The sequence below is a fragment of the Idiotropiscis lumnitzeri genome, chromosome 2 (genome assembly GCF_059441095.1).
Source record: "Idiotropiscis lumnitzeri isolate Australia: NSW breed Sydney's pygmy pipehorse chromosome 2, RoL_Ilum_1.0, whole genome shotgun sequence".
In the NCBI taxonomy this organism is placed as follows: domain Eukaryota; kingdom Metazoa; phylum Chordata; class Actinopteri; order Syngnathiformes; family Syngnathidae; genus Idiotropiscis; species Idiotropiscis lumnitzeri.
In genome coordinates, this window is record NC_142392.1 from 24,983,716 (window position 1) to 24,999,582 (window position 15,867).

At 40.0% G+C, this 15,867-nt stretch overlaps 1 protein-coding gene across 1 annotated transcript in view; it reads right to left on the reverse strand.

Moving 5' to 3' along the window:
* The window catches only part of LOC148342075 (uncharacterized), a 170,147-nt gene that overhangs the window by 128,549 nt on the left and 25,731 nt on the right, over nt 1-15,867 (reverse strand). The gene's annotated exons all lie outside the window — the stretch shown is intronic.

Genomic DNA, 15,867 nt, shown 5'->3' on the forward strand with positions numbered 1-15,867 from the left:
CCCGTTTTCCACAACCAATGAGTCAGTATAATTTGAAGTGAATTATCCGCAGACTAAAAATTTCTAATTTAATTTATATTAATTAACTGTATATGAAAAGTCCCCTCATAACATGATAATTCATCATATTCCTGTCATTTCCATCTCAAAATGTCGTTCCATTAATTGAATTACCGTCGTCCATCCGTCGCCAAACTGAAGTATGGAACATTAGATGGTTTTTTTTTTCGTTTTGCATGACCTCTAACCTTTCATGTTCTGTTTCAACAAAATTGTATCTCTTATCAGTTTCCCTGTTTCATGAGTTGCTGCCGGGGGCACAAAGGAGGAGTTCAGAGAGGAATTTCACCGTCAGGGGCAATCCCAAACTTTTGTTTCCAGGACATTGTAACACTCTGGGCTGGTTTATTGTTCTTCTTATTGCAATTTTACTGCATTCAGTCTTCCTCAAGACTGAATACGTTCTCGTGTTTGCCAAATAGTTAATCCTAGTTTCTCACTTTAGCTTTGCACAGTCAAGATATGAACTTTTTCAACTGCACAATCACTTCATTGAGGTCTAATTATCAATTGTTTACCATAGTCAGACTTTGGCCATCAAAGAGAACTGTTCCTGAACCATATGTTAACGTTTTTATCACTCAGGGCTTTTCCGTGTAGACAAATCACAATACGATACGTGGAAGCGCGCTGCTCTTCATTATTTCTATTTTCAGCTCATAATTTTCCTGCTAAAATTTACACCCTGGCCAGGGTCTGTGCTCAAACTGAGCTTATTCACGACTATGTTGTCTATAGCTATAGTTTTACAATTCCTATTTCTCATCTCTTTAACCACTAGACTAGACCTTTCTTTTCTTCATCTTCTGCACATTTCTCCCGCACAAGTCCCCATTTACTTAGTTCCTATCATCATTTTTTTTCATTTGTCCATTTATTTATACTTTTTCTAATGTTCTTTCATAGTGTGGTTACTTTGACATCTTTGAATGTTTTAATCATTTATAGAGGCCTCTTGTTTAAACAATAATTGAAACTAACACAGGGACATTTTCCATGACCAACCAGCCAGCAGACCCACACGCACAAACTCTCTTGAACGACCCCAAAAGCCCCGACCGCTTGGACACAGGCGCACAACACCCATTGTGAGTAAAAGCATCTCACCTGAAGTTCAGCCGGCCGGCTGTTGAGCGCCTGCGCCCCAGCACCCTGAGACCCTCAATGGAGCAAGAATCCTCTTTGTGACGCCAAAAATGTGGTATATTTTGTTGTTGATGTGTGGGTCTGGCTCAGCTTCCCTCCGGACAGGTCGCCGAGCATGGCAGAATTGGTGATGGAAAAAAATTCTCTGACACAGTCATTTTGGGGAGAAAGAGATTTTATTCTCGTCACATGCTGATATCAAAAGAAGTCTCCCCAAAAAGAAAAAAGGGAAAGGTGTCCCCTCTCTCTGGCCTTCCCTTCTTATAGGGAATGGCCACACCGGACATGAATATTGAAGGTTTGTATTACGATTGCTGGCATTATTTTAAACACTTACGGGACAGAAGGTCAATTATTTAATTGAGCAGGTTCATATTTACTGAATATGTTCGACATTGATTGAACAAAAAGCATTTTTCAAATGTATGTAGAAGTACAGTGCATCGATAAGATTGACTGGGATTGTAGTCATGGTGTTTACTGATGCATTCATATGCTAAATTGATATGACAGTTTAAATGTAAGACCTCAAAATTACACACAGTATTTTCATGACCCACACTCTCATTCAGAACAAACAAATTCAGTCTGCTCAGGTGTGAGAGTATGTAAATAGTTTGTGTATTTTTAATCATGTTTTTTATACACTATTTGTATCAATGATAATTACACACACACACTCACAGACACGCACATCATTGCTTCAGCACACATGCGCACACCCACACGCTTGTTTGGGTTTCACTTTCCGTAGGTTTCGTTTTTCTCTGAATAAAGTCCAGAGGGATGGGCGAAGAAGTCAGTGAGAGTACGGGAGATTGAACTGGCAAGACGCCTACTTCACCTCCTGGCTTCTCCTCACATCGCGATGGAGAAAAGACAAAACCTTCCCTGGTTATTCCTCTGGTTCTCTGCATTTAATTCAGTCTAATGAAGGCGTCAGGACCTTTTTAAACCTGACATCAGGTCAAACTGATGACACCCCAGATAGCACTTCATGGACAAATACTTCAAAGCACATTCTCCACATAGGCCATAGAAGATACAAACATATCAAGTTGGGCCGGGGAGGACGTCACAGCGATGCTATCAAGAAGACCCAAAAATATAATCTGATCTGGGAAAACATACACCACACAATCTGTACACTGACGAGATTGCAGGGGATTGTGAGCAGGAGAGACGGAGAGACTGCCGCCTGCCTGAGAAGGTCAGCCTTGGACGTGGAACGTGGACCGGGGGAAGGAGCAAGGACGACCGATTCAACCTACATGACCCTTGACATAAAAAGCCTCCTATAAAATCTGAGGCTGGGCTGAGATCAGCGCGCCATTTTTCGATAGTACTCGTCTTGAGTACAGTTTCTCGTCAGATGAAGACAAAGCCGCCCATATATCTGTATTTGTACTATTTCCTGAACGCCAGAAATTGAAGAAACTAAATATTGGAACTCTATTCAGTTGTTGTCAAGTCTTTATTTGACCCTATTCTTCTTGAGTACAAAAAACGAACACGCATTGGAGTAAGTTTAGCTTTTAAGATTAATTTACTAAATGTTTCTCATTTTCTCGGTGGCTCAACTCCAACGGTGGAAATAAAAATACACTCCATCTGTCAGCATAGTTTTGAAACATGATGACATGACAAACTTAATTTCTTTCACAACATTTAAAAACCGGAATAAGTAAAATGTTAAATAATCAGTTCAAATTTTAAACTGAGAAAAAAAAACACGGAGTTTACCCCCCGCTAATGGTTATTGGCATTTAATTTCTGCACTGATTTCATTTGCCATAAACAAATGTTCAGCGAACCGGATAGTAAAAGGCAATATTTAAAAATAAAACGGCAATAACCTTGAACGATTTCCCCCAAACAACTTAATGTTGTGATGCATATTTTTAACGATAGAAAGTCGTTCTTTACAAAGCAAATGAGAGTAAGACGGGTACAAACCTGCTTTGAGTGGCACAACACGAGGCTGGTTGCTAACTTCGCCCAGCAGTTGAAGATGTTGCTCGTTCTCTTCTTTTATTCCACAAAGTTCCTCTTTGTACTTGGGCGTCGTTCTTTCACACATTTTCAAATGATAATTCCAAAAAATCCGCACTTGATCTCTGCTTGGCGATGAGTCATGTGCCTCTTTTCGTTAGCGGCTAGCAAGTTAACAAGCTAAGCTAACTACGCCGAAAAGCATCAACGCGCGAAGATGAGGTTATCGGGACACAAAGACTTAATGAATTATGTCGTGGTACTTTAGAGTAGCACTGGACATTCTGTGAGAAAATTACAGTCAGTTCCACACTAAATCAGAAGAATTTAGCGGTGGACTGTTTTTGTTCCGGTGTGGATGTGGTCGAGGTCCTTCGGAAGCTGCGCGCTTGCTTATGACGTCATGCTTTAAGCACGTATTTTTCAAATATATTTCTTTGCCTCTGTTTGTTTTTACCCATGTCTGTTCTATTTTAATATATATTTTATATAATATTTTAATTCGGTTGATAAGAAAAATTAACAAAATAACTAAAATACCGCCACATTGGCGAGTAAACTCTGACGTCACTTCCGCCTTTGCCCCGAGAAGCCGCTGCTGCAAGAGCAGTGGGACGTTTAAGTTTCTCCTCCCTAACTTGCAACAATGCTGTGTTTCACTCGGGCTGCGAGATTGTATGAATATAATGTCTGCATATACTAGCAATGCCTCTCAATTATTTCACGCCCGCCCCTACCAAGAAGAAAAAAGATTCGCGCCCCCCCCACCACCATTTTTTTCTGTCTTTGTATAGTGATGTTAGATTGTCAATAAAATATCCCTTAACTAAGCTAAATTGCTAAGAAATATAATTTTGAGAATTATTATTGTGAGGATCTCGAAACTCAGTACTCTGTTGTGCAAATATTGATGAGATGATAAATATTTACTCATACGTTTTTTGTAAAATCTTTATTCACAAAAGCAAACCAAACACAGTTATTAATACCAAAATCCATGCGATGTATCTAATTTGAAGTACTTAGCACCTGCCATGTCACTCAGGACTTCTTCACGCTTGGGAAACTGATAATGTTCTCTTCTATGAAAAAAAATCAGTGCCTACCTTCTGCCAGGGAGTTGTGGGAAGGTCAGCTACTAATACGTACATAATAGAGAAAAGACAAAAAGAAGAGCCAGGGGGATTTTAAACAAAAATTCTTTGTAAATAACATAAAGCAACAGCTTTAGTATGTTTACGATACGTTTTTTTAAAAATAATTTTATTGTTACTATACGTTTTTTTTAATGGCTACTGTAATGTTCCGTCTTCTATCTTAAGAAGTCACGCAGGTAACGTGATGCTGCAAGCTTGTGTCTCTTTATTTATTGACTTGCATTCTCGTCTTTGTGCGTACACACTTGTTCGTCTGGTAACCAAACACACATCGGGCAATACTGCCAACTAGTGACCAATGATATAACTGCTGTCATTACATCTCCCTTTCAAACGTTAAACAATGCCTATGCCTTTTTTTAATAATTATTATTATTTTATTCTTATTATTATATTTTTGTTTTGTTATCAATTATTTTCACTTCTTATCAATATCTATCCATTTTTTACGACAACAAGCATCTCTACAACAATTTTAGCAACAATCACACAACATTAAACATTTTCAATCAGCCTGTCCGGTTGTCGTCTAACTCTTGTTGATCTTCGAAGAGGTTCAGTAATCCCAGAAATTGCTGGTGGTTGAGGTCTGTGCTCCTTCGATGTATCCACCTGCTTTGCAGCCTCAGCCGCATCAGAAGATTTCTTCCAGTCCTCGGGAACCTTCAGAAGACTCCTCCTGTTCCTCCTCACTCTTTGTCCATCCTTTGTTTCCACAATGTAAGATCTCGGTCCGGCTTCGATAAGGACAGTCACTTTTCTGTCCCAACAATTAGGTCCCTCGATCCTTACAGTGTCTTTCTCAGAAAGAGGTTCCAGATGTTTTGTAGCTCTGTCATATGCAATTTTCTGTTTGAGTTTGAGCATTCTCTTCTTTTCAATCCAAATGTTGTTGTCATGTCCTTGTGGTATTTGTGGTGCGAAGCTTACGGCACATGAGTAGGTCAGCAGGCGAAGAAGCTCCCCACTCCAGATGTGCAGCTCTGTAACTCAATAGGGCAAGGTAAGGATCAGACTTATCATCATTGGCCTTCCTTAGCAGTCTCTTGATGATTTGCACTCCCTTCTCAGCCTGGCCATTTGCCTGTGGGTATAAAGGGCTTGAAGTGAATCCATATTGCTTTGCAAACTGTTGAAATTCTCCACCGTCAAATTGCGGACCGTTGTCACTCACAACACACTGCGGAATTCCGTGGCTTGCAAAGAACCCTTTCATGTGAACAATAATGGACTGTGCAGTGGTGCTGGTGAGTTGCGCAATCTCAGGATAGTTAGAGTCATAGTCAATGTTAATAACACAAACTTGTACGTACCCACGATGCTCCCAAAGGCAAAAGATGTATGCAGATTGTGCTCGGTTGGACTTCATTATCATCACATTTCTCTCTTATTGGTGATCTATTATTATACTTCCTGCTTCCGCGTCATCCGATTTGATGACGTCATTTCCGGTTACGAACTACGCTGCTTCATAACGAAACTAAAGTTGCGTTGTACAAAAAACATTTAGAAAAATATTTAACGTTACACTTCACAGTAATTTGAATGCAATAACAGGATTTAAATGAACTACAAATTGAAAACAGAAAAGCAATACTTTTCTAGCCACTCAAAAGGTAAACAATTTGCACGCAAGTATTATGCAAAAACATTAACAGTAGGGACCCATATTGCAATTATTAAGGTTATTTCGTTAGAGCAGGGGTGTCAAACTCATTTTTGTGGACGGGCCACATCGTAGTTGTGGTTTCCCTCAGAGGGCCGGTATGACTGTGAACCCATATAAATTGAATGGAAAGCCAGTTTTGAAATCAGAAGCTCCTAAGTAATTGTTCAACAACTTTTCCATTTATTTTAAAAGGGGAGGACTGCTAACAAATAAATGGCAATATCTCATATCTCAGTGTTGTTAAAAGTGAAGAAAATATGATAGAAACAGGAAGTTGATGCAGATGATTTGCCCTTTGCGGGCCACATAAAATGAGGTTGCGGGCCAGATCTGGCCCCCGGGCCTTGAGTTTGACATGTGCATTCGAGTGAATTGTATGTACCTTGTTGCTTTTCATGTGCAGAATGTCACCGTGAGGGACATCTCTTGACCGCAAGAAACGTTCCAAGTCCCCCTCTAAGATTATTGCCGCATCTGACGTACTGTCGTCTCTCGAACAGCCGCGCATCAGAGGCTAGGCAAGCCAAACTGACCCGGAAGTACATAAACACGTATTAAAAAAATTAACGAACATTCACTATCTTTGCAAGGGAAAGCAAAGATTTTGCGAGGGAATGCAAAGTTGTTGTTTTTTCTTCCATGTCCCCTAAGGGGCTCCGGAATTTCCGAACGCCGTCAGAGGAAAAGGAGAAATAAAAAAGGAAAATCTGGATATCAGTCTGAATCGTGGCCTTTTTGCTGGACCTGTGTGGCTACACTCCTGCCATTCCAAAAACTTTGAGAGAAACTGAGATCATTCGCGTTTCTCTTTCTGGTTCTTTTTTTAGTTCAACTTCGAGATCTGTTTTTCACCTTTTCACACAGCGTAATGAAGGCCAGTTGAGCAAGTGGAACAAGTGATTTTATTGATGATTGTGGAAGGCAACAATTTCATAAGCACAGTTTCTTCTCACACCTTTTCCATTAAATAAGATTAAAAAGACAACTGAAAAGCATAACGTTGACAAATGTTGTTCTAGGCAAAGGCAATTAATTTCCTTTACATGTTTGATGTAAACACACAAAACAAATCATGATCACTCAGACACAATGGTTCTTCTGGCACGGATCACATTGGCTTTGTGTCAATAAAAAAGCTTTGCAAAATTCAATATATCATATTTTATTCAAAATCAAAATTTACATCTTACCACAAAGAGTCAGTTCCTTCAGTTTTTTGTTTTCTTTTTTTTAAGCTTCAAGGATCGCTGCAATTCTCGCCAGCACAATTGTGTCTCTCAGCTCCCTGTTTAGTGAAGAATTTTTTAGAACAAACGCTGCAACTGAATGGCTTGTCTCGACTGTGTGTTCTTGTATGGCTTGTTAAATGCGACTTTTGAGAGAAACTCTTGCCACAAACTGAGCATGAAAAAGTTTTTTCTCCACTGTGTTGTTCTTCTATGTTTTGTTAAAGTTGATTTTAGAGAGAATCCTTTGGCACAAACTGAGCAGGCGAAGGTTTTTTCTCCAGTGCGTTCTTATATGTTCCGTTAAACTTGACTTTTGAGAGAAACTCTTGCCACAAACTGAGCATGAAAAATGTTTTTCTCCAGTGTGTATTTTTATGTGACTTGTTAAATTTGACTTTACAGAAAAGCTTTTGCCACAAACTGAGCAGGAAAAGTTTTTTTCTCCAGTGTGTGTTTTTATGTGACTTGTTAAATTTGACTTTCCAGAAAAGCTTTTGCCACAAACTGAGCAGGAAAAGGGTTTTTCTCCACTGTGAGTTCTTGTGTGGCTTGTTAACGTTGACTTTACAGAGAAGCATTTTCCACAAACTGAGCAGGAAAAAGGTTTTTCGCCACTGTGTGTTCTTGTGTGTGCTATTAAACTTGTCTTTTGAGAGAAGCATTTTCCACAAACTGAACATGAAAAAGGTTTTTCTCCAGTGTGTAATCGTGTATGTGTTTTTAAATTTGACTTTAAAGAAAAGCTTTTGCCACAAACTGACATCGAAAAGATGTTTCTCCACTGTGTGTTCTTGTGTGAATTGTCAAATTAAACTTTCGAGAGAAAATTTTGCCACAAATTGAGCAAAATAGAGGTTTTTCTTTACCGTGGTTTCTTGTGTGCCGTTTTAAAGACAACTTTAAGGTTAATGAGTCAGTGTGACATGCCCTTTCACCTTCGGCTTGCCCATCGTTAACCACATCATCATCATCATCATTATCGACATGAGCGTCTGATAATGTGTCCTCATTATGTGCTTGTGATGGCCCCCAGTGGTCTTCATCACCTTCTGTTGTCACGTGATGACTTGAGCTGCTGCTTGGAGGCTCCGCCCCTCTCTTGTCCTCACTCTCATCCTTGTTTTCATCTTCAGTCTTTATCGGGACAAAGTTCAGTGGTGACTTGTTGATCTCCTCCTCCTCCTCCTTTTTGATGTGAGTCAAGTCTGGCTCCTCTTTCACAAAACGGAGATCGTTTTCACTGACGTCTGTAGGACACAAAAAGACAAACACACATTTGGTTTGGTCAAGTCATTTTGATTCAGATGAACCCACTCGTGTACAAACCTTCTTTGAGTGGCACAACACGAGGCTGCTTGCAACCTTCTCCCAGCAGTTGAAGATGTTGCTCGTTCTCTTCTTTTATTCCACAAAGTTCCTCTTCGTACTTGGGTGTCGTTCTTTCACACATTTTCAAATGATAATTCCAAAAAATCCGCACTTGATCTTTGCTTGGCGATAACTCGTGTGCTTCTCTTTGTTCGACGAGACGAATGAAAGATGGCGTCGTTCTTCAAAGTCGCACAGAAAGGATTTCCTGTTCGTCACGAAAGCGGAAGAACAGGACACACCCCGCTGTGATATGATTGGCTGCTGGCTGTGTGGCGCACTGTCACCAATTCACCGACAGATGTCGCCATTTGCGATGCAAATCATTGTTATCTTCTTCTAAACATAGAGAAAAACCTAAGATGCACATGAACAAACATTTTTGTTCCCAAATATGAACTTGAGAGATGTATTGAATTTTACTTTTGTTGCTGGTTTTGTTTATATATCTGACACCATGTTGTTGGTTGGATAGTATTCCAAATGCATTTCCCTTTTATTAACAGTTGACATGATAAAGTGATACTTTATGTCAACATATTTGCCTTTTTACAGGGTTTTTCACCAGGTTGTGATTGCGAATTTTAAATTAAAATATGTCACTCTTTTATTACTTAACTGTTATTGTGTTCGAAAATGATTTGGGTATTTAAGTACTTAATGTTTCATTATTCGTTTTAGTATTCATTAAACTACAATAATTCACTATTAATTATAAGATTTAGTGAACTGTTTTAGGAATAATTTAGTATTCAATGTTTAATTGTTACAAAATTTACTTTTTAAATTTTTGTTTCACCATTTTGTTCAATCTTACTCTTGTGGAAAATTATTTAAGAAGCACCAACACAAGGTTTTTAAAGATAAAGATAAAGATGTCCTTTCATATTCCCACAATGGGGAAATTTGCAGTGTTACAGCAGCAAAGGTATAGATCACACAGAGGCGGCGGCGTAATGTAGCCGTTAATGTATAACAGCAGCAGACATTCAGAAAAAGCAAACCTATGCGAATATACACTGTATATACGTATAGGGATTCTGTGTGGTGGTCGAAGGCTTAACAACATACGTTACGCTGACGACACCTCATGGCAGATTCGGAAGAGGGGCTCCAGAAGCTCCTTGACGCACTACGTGAGGAAAGCCTACGTTTTGGACTCGAAATCAACGAGAAAAAGACCAAGTGCATGACCATCTCCAAGAGTGAACCAGAGCCCATTTGCAGACTCCAATGTCAGGCCTCAGAGATCGAACAGGTGCGAAGCTTCAACTACTTAGGCTCCGTCATCAACCATGATGGCCGTTGTGAAAAAGAAATTAGACGTAGAATTTCGCTGGCGAAGGACGGTTTCAACCGAATGAGAAGCTTGTTCACAGACCGCAAACTCACACTTGATCTTAAGAACCGACTTCTACGATGTTTCATCTGGTCAATCCTGCTCTACGGGTGCGAGCCTTGGACATTAAACGCCAAGACAACAAAGAATCTAGAAGCTGCTGAAATGTGGATGTACCGTCGGATGCTACGTGTGTCATACACCACTCATGAAACCAACGAGTCAGTCTTACAACGGGTCGGACGAAATCGTGAGCTCATCCGGGTAATCCAAAACAGACAGACAAAGTTCCTTGGCCATTCAATTAGGAAAGGTGAAGTCGAGAACCTAAGTCTGAGCGGACGGATTCAAGGGAAAAAAGCACCAGGGGGTCAGCGGATCATCTTTAAGCTACCCCACAACAGTGCTCGTGAAATCTGGGACGCAGCCCGTCAACGCGTATTTTGATTTCCTCTATTCGAAACCTCATGGATTCTAAGGCCGAATCGGCTACGGAACTACAAGAGAGAGAGAGAGCTGGCTTTGTGGAGCACTGTCACCAACTCACAGACAGATGTCACCATTTGCGATGCAAATCATCGTTATCTTCTTCTAAACATTGGAAAAACGTGCGATTTGAACCGTATGCACATGAACAAACATTTTAGTTCCCAAATATGAACTTGAGAGATGTATTGAATTTTACTTTTGTTGCTGGTTTTGTTTTCACATCTGACACCATGTTGTTGGTTGGACAGTATTCCAAATGTATTTCCCTATTATTAACAGTTGACATGATAAAGTGATACTTTATGTCAACATATTTGCCTCTTTACAGGGTTTTTCGCCAGCGACGTGGTTGCGAATTTTAAATTAAAATACATCACTGTTTTATTCTCTAAATGTTAGAGTCTTAAAAAATGATTTCAATGTTTATAACTTAAATAACTTAAATATTTCATTATTCGTTTCAGTATTCATTAAACTACGGTGATTCATTATTTATTTCAAGATTCATTGAACTGTTTTAGTAATAATTTAGTATTCAATGTTTAATCGTGACTGTATTTACTTTTTCAATATTTGTGTCACTATTTTGTTCAATCTTAATATGGAAAATTATTTTGCAAGTAAGGTTTTTGTTATTTATTGTGGCCACCTGCTTTTGAAGAAAGTGCCTTTCGCTTCTTGTACGAGAGGATTCTTTGTGAAGCCAAAACAACACGACCTTGACTGATAAGTGGGCTCAACGCAGAAAAAATATATTTTTGTTTTAAGATTACACAGTTCCTGTCAAATAAATCTTCATCTTCCTGTGTGCATCAGTATCTTCCCACGCACCCATTGAGATCACTCAGCAGACTGACCCAAAAGACAATTTATTTTCCAGACTATCTCATTGATCTTCCCTAACTTCTGAAAATTCCACAACAATCTGGGGTCAGACATAGGATAGCTGAATATCCGCCGGTGAAATTCAGGGATGCTGGCAGGTAACCTCCGGGGTTCAATTAAGACAGCAGCAGCAATGAACTGCGTGATGCGGATCATCTCCTCCGTGGTGACAAATAAACGCTGATTCCAGTCACCATCAAGCTGCCAACTCCTGACATACCAAAACCTTTGCGAGAAACTGAGCCGATTTGCGTTTGTCTTTCTGGTTCTTTTTAGAGTTCAACTTCTTGTTCAGTTTTTCACCTTTTCACACAGCGTAATGAAGGCCAGTTGAGCAAGTGGAACAAGTGATTTTATTGATGATTGTGGAAGGCACCGATTTCATAAGCACCGTTTCTTCTCACACCTTTTCCATTAAGTACGATTAAAAAGACAACTGAAAAGCATAACGTTAACAAATGTTGTTCCAGGAAAAGGTAATTAATTTCATTGATAATGTTTGATATAAAAACAAAACAACTCATCATCACTCAGAGACAATGGTTATTCTGGCACTGATCACATTGGCTTAATGTCAATAAAAAAAGCTTTTCAAAATTAAATTTATCATATTTTATTCAAAATCACATTTACATCTTACCACAAAGAGTCAATTCCTTCCGTTTTTTTTTTTTTTTTTTTTTTAAGCTTCAAGGATTGCTGCAATTCTCACCAGCACAATTGTGACTCTCAGCACCCTGTTTAGTGAAGAATTTTTTAGCACAAACGCTGCAACTGAATGGCTTTTCTCCACTGTGTGTTCTTGTGTGGTTCGTTAAAAGCGACTTACGATAGAAACTCTTTCCACAAACTGAGCAGGAAAAAGGCTTTTCTCCACTGTGTGTTCTTAAGTGGATTGTTAAATTAGACTTTTGAGAGAAGCTTTTGCCACAAACTGAGCAAGAAAAAGGTTTTTCTCCACTGTGTTTTCTTGTGTGGATTGTTAAATTAGACTTTTGAGAGAAGATTTTGCCACAAACTGAGCAAGAAAAAGGTTTTTCTCCACTATGGATGGTTGTGTGTTTTATTAAATGCGACTTACGATAGAAATTCTTTCAACAAATTGAGCAGGAAAAAGGTTTTTCACCACTGTGTGTTCTTGTATGTTCTGTTAATCGTGACTTTTGAGAGAAACTTTTCCTACAAATTGAGCAGAAAAAAGGTTTTTCTCCACTGTGTGTTCTTGAGTGTTCTGTTAAACTTGAGTTTATGGAGAAGTGTTTTCCACAAACTGAGCAGGAAAAAGGTTTTTCTCCACTGTGTATTGTTGTGTGTTTTCTTAAATATGACTTTAAAGAAAAGCTTTTGCCACAAACTGAGCAGGAAAAAGGCTTCTCTCCACTGTGTGTTCTTGTGTGTTCTGTTAAATGTGACTTTTGAGAGAAACTTTTTCCGCAAACTGAGCAGGAAAAATGTTTTTCTCCACTGTGTATTGTTGTGTGTTTTATTAAATATGACTTTAAAGAAAAGCTTTTGCCACAAACTGAGCAGGAAAAAGGCTTCTCTCCACTGTGTATTCTTGTGTGCCTTATAAATTGTGCCTTTTGTGAGAAGCTTTTGCGACAAAATGAGCATGAAAATGTTTTTTCTCCACTGTGTGTTCTTGTGTGCGGTTTTAAAGACAACTTTGAAGTTAATGAGTCAGTGTGACGTGCCCTTTCACCTATGGCTTGCCCATCATCGTCATCATCATCATCATCGTCATGAGCGTCTGATAATGTGTCCTCATTATGGGCTTGTGATGGCCCCCAGTGGTCTTCATCACCTTCTGTTGTCACGTGATGACTTGAGCTGCTGCTTGTAGGCTGCGGCCCTCTGTTGTCCTCACTCTCATCCTTGTTTTCATCTTCAGTCTTTATAGGGAGAACGTTAACTGGTGACTTGTTAATCTCCTCCTCCTCTTTCTTTTTGATGCGAGTCAAGTCTGGCTCCTCTTTCACAGAACGGAGATCGTTTTCACTGACGTCTGTAGGACACAAATAGACAAATTTGGTTTGGTCAAGTCAAACCTCAAGCGGTGACTTTGTCTAATATTGTTTCTACCGTACTACCTTGCCTTGTGCCTGCCGCACACGGAGCAATGCGTGCGACCCCAACTTGGACCGGACCATGGGGACACTTCACAAAATTCCGTCCTACGATGTAAACCTCCCTTTCGCAGCACAGCTGTGATAAACGAGCATTTAAAAAGGAAGCACGTTGCGGCTGATGCCCAATTTCATTCCGGACATAGTCACAGACGTTTCTGGAAGCGAGCTGAAGTTAGCACACACAGGCTATTGTGTGCGTCTGATGGAACACCTGTTGTGGGACCCGAACATATTGATGGGGGCCACTGGGAGCCATCGCAACATAATGTCATTGATAGAATAGGAATCCTTCAAGTGAAATATGTTTACAAGTTTTTCATTTTGCATTCAGAGATACAGTGGAACCTCGGTTCTCGAACGACTCTGAGGTCGAACTAATCGGAGTTGGAACAAAAAAAAGAGAAATTCTTGCTTCGCAGTTCGAACAAACCTCGGAGTTCGAACGCCGGTACGACGCGTGAGTGCGCACGCGAGGGTGGGATGCTGAACGGGTTTTCTCGCGTTTTATATAGGTGTACGAAGTGTTTTAGCCCCTAATCATGCCTCCAAAGAAAGTCAGTGCAAGCAGCAAAGGAATGGTTTCGGTGTTCGAACAATTCGCTTTTCGAACAGGGTTCTGGAACGGATTATGGTCGAGAACCGAGGTTCCACTGTAGTTTCATCGTGGGTACTTTTTGGTTCCATTATAATCTGGATACCTGAAAGAATTAAAGGGGCCCTGGTAGAACAGGGGGTTGTGACGTTCTCCCTTTTTAAACCCATAGTAAGCCAAATGAGCAGATGCATTCCTTACAGCATGCGCTTGTTCACTGATGAGATCCGTGCAACCCTGGATGGATGCATTAAATGTATTTTAAATGTTTGGATGAGGTGAAACTATGCACATGTGCACAAAACTGTGCAGGGCCACCCGAGGTTCATTGACCGAGCCAGTAAAATTTTCATAAATAAGACCAACACGTACTTGATTTTTTAAAAATCGTAATCCTTTGTGTTATATCCACGAAAATTCATCAACCGTCATTGATCATTTTGCCCCAGTGTGTACAGTTTTTAGAGTCAGATTGAATCATTCCAGAAGGAATTGCTTGAACAAGATATGTCAAAGAAGTTTTCAAAAACGAGACACGCCTGCACAAATAAATCACCCAACCAAGATTGTCTTTGTCACTTGCGAGGAGCAGTCCGGCAAAGAGAAAAGCTTTCCCGCTCCTGTGCTGCGTTTTATTAAAGCACAGCAAAGCAAATTTGTATGTGACAACCCATAAAGAATGAAAAAACATGAACACTTTGACTTTATCACACCCGTCCACACGCTTCCTGTTGTTCGAACGGTTTCAGCTTACAAGACATGTTAGGGTCACACTTCTGTTAAACGCGAACGGTTTCCTGTCAAACACGGTTCAAGACGTGCATCTGTTTTTGTGACTTCCTGCTAAACTGCCAGCATAGACACAACTCTGTTACCACTGAACTAACGTTTTCCTGTTTAAGAGGTCCATGTTTTTGTGACCTTCTATTAACCTGTGTGGTTGATGTGTGGGTCTGGCTCAGCTTCCCTCCGCACAGGTCGCTGGGCATGACAGAATTGGTGATGGAAAGAACCTCTCTGACACAGCCATTTTGGTTCGAAAGAGATTTTATTCTCGTCACATGCTGATGTCAAAAGAAGTCTCCCCAAAAAAGAGAAAAGGGAAAGGGTGTCCCCTCACGTTCCTTCTTATCGGGAATGGCCACACCGGACATGAATGTCTAACTTTACCTTGTTGCATATGCATTCTCATTGTACTAGTCTTCGATTTTGCCCTCAAAGCTCCCTACGGCGAGAGCAGATGTGGTTGCTCTTTGAAGTGGCCTTCTGGTGCCATCTTGACTGCTTCTATCACCTTGAGTGCTCCACACCTAGAGCTGGTCAAGCCTTTTGTCCTCCTGGACACTATCTCGTTCACATTGGAATTTCAAAACCAAAACTGGTCACTTCTTTAGTCTCCAATCCCCTCATCGTTAAAGAGAATTACTAAAATGTTCATAAAAGTGAATAAAAAAATACACTACATATTTCCCCCCTCGAGGCAATCTTGTCCTGGTAAAGCAAAAACGACACCAGCATGTCACCAAAAATCCCATTCCAACCTTTTATATGAATCCATTGTCTAAAATTTGGGAAACCTAATTGACTAAAACCTAAATCATGCTCAAGGCATGCTACATAAGGGTAGTTTAACTAGGAAAACTAAGTGTATGGCCAAATTGCTCCCTGGTGTCACTAACACCTCCTGCAGGACCACACATAAATCCAGCAATAATTCCAAAAAAATCACAAATCAACCACCTCGGTCACGAAGGAGTTCCCCCCGCAATGTTAGATCTTTAAGCAAACCGGCAGTAACACTTTCCAGTTTAG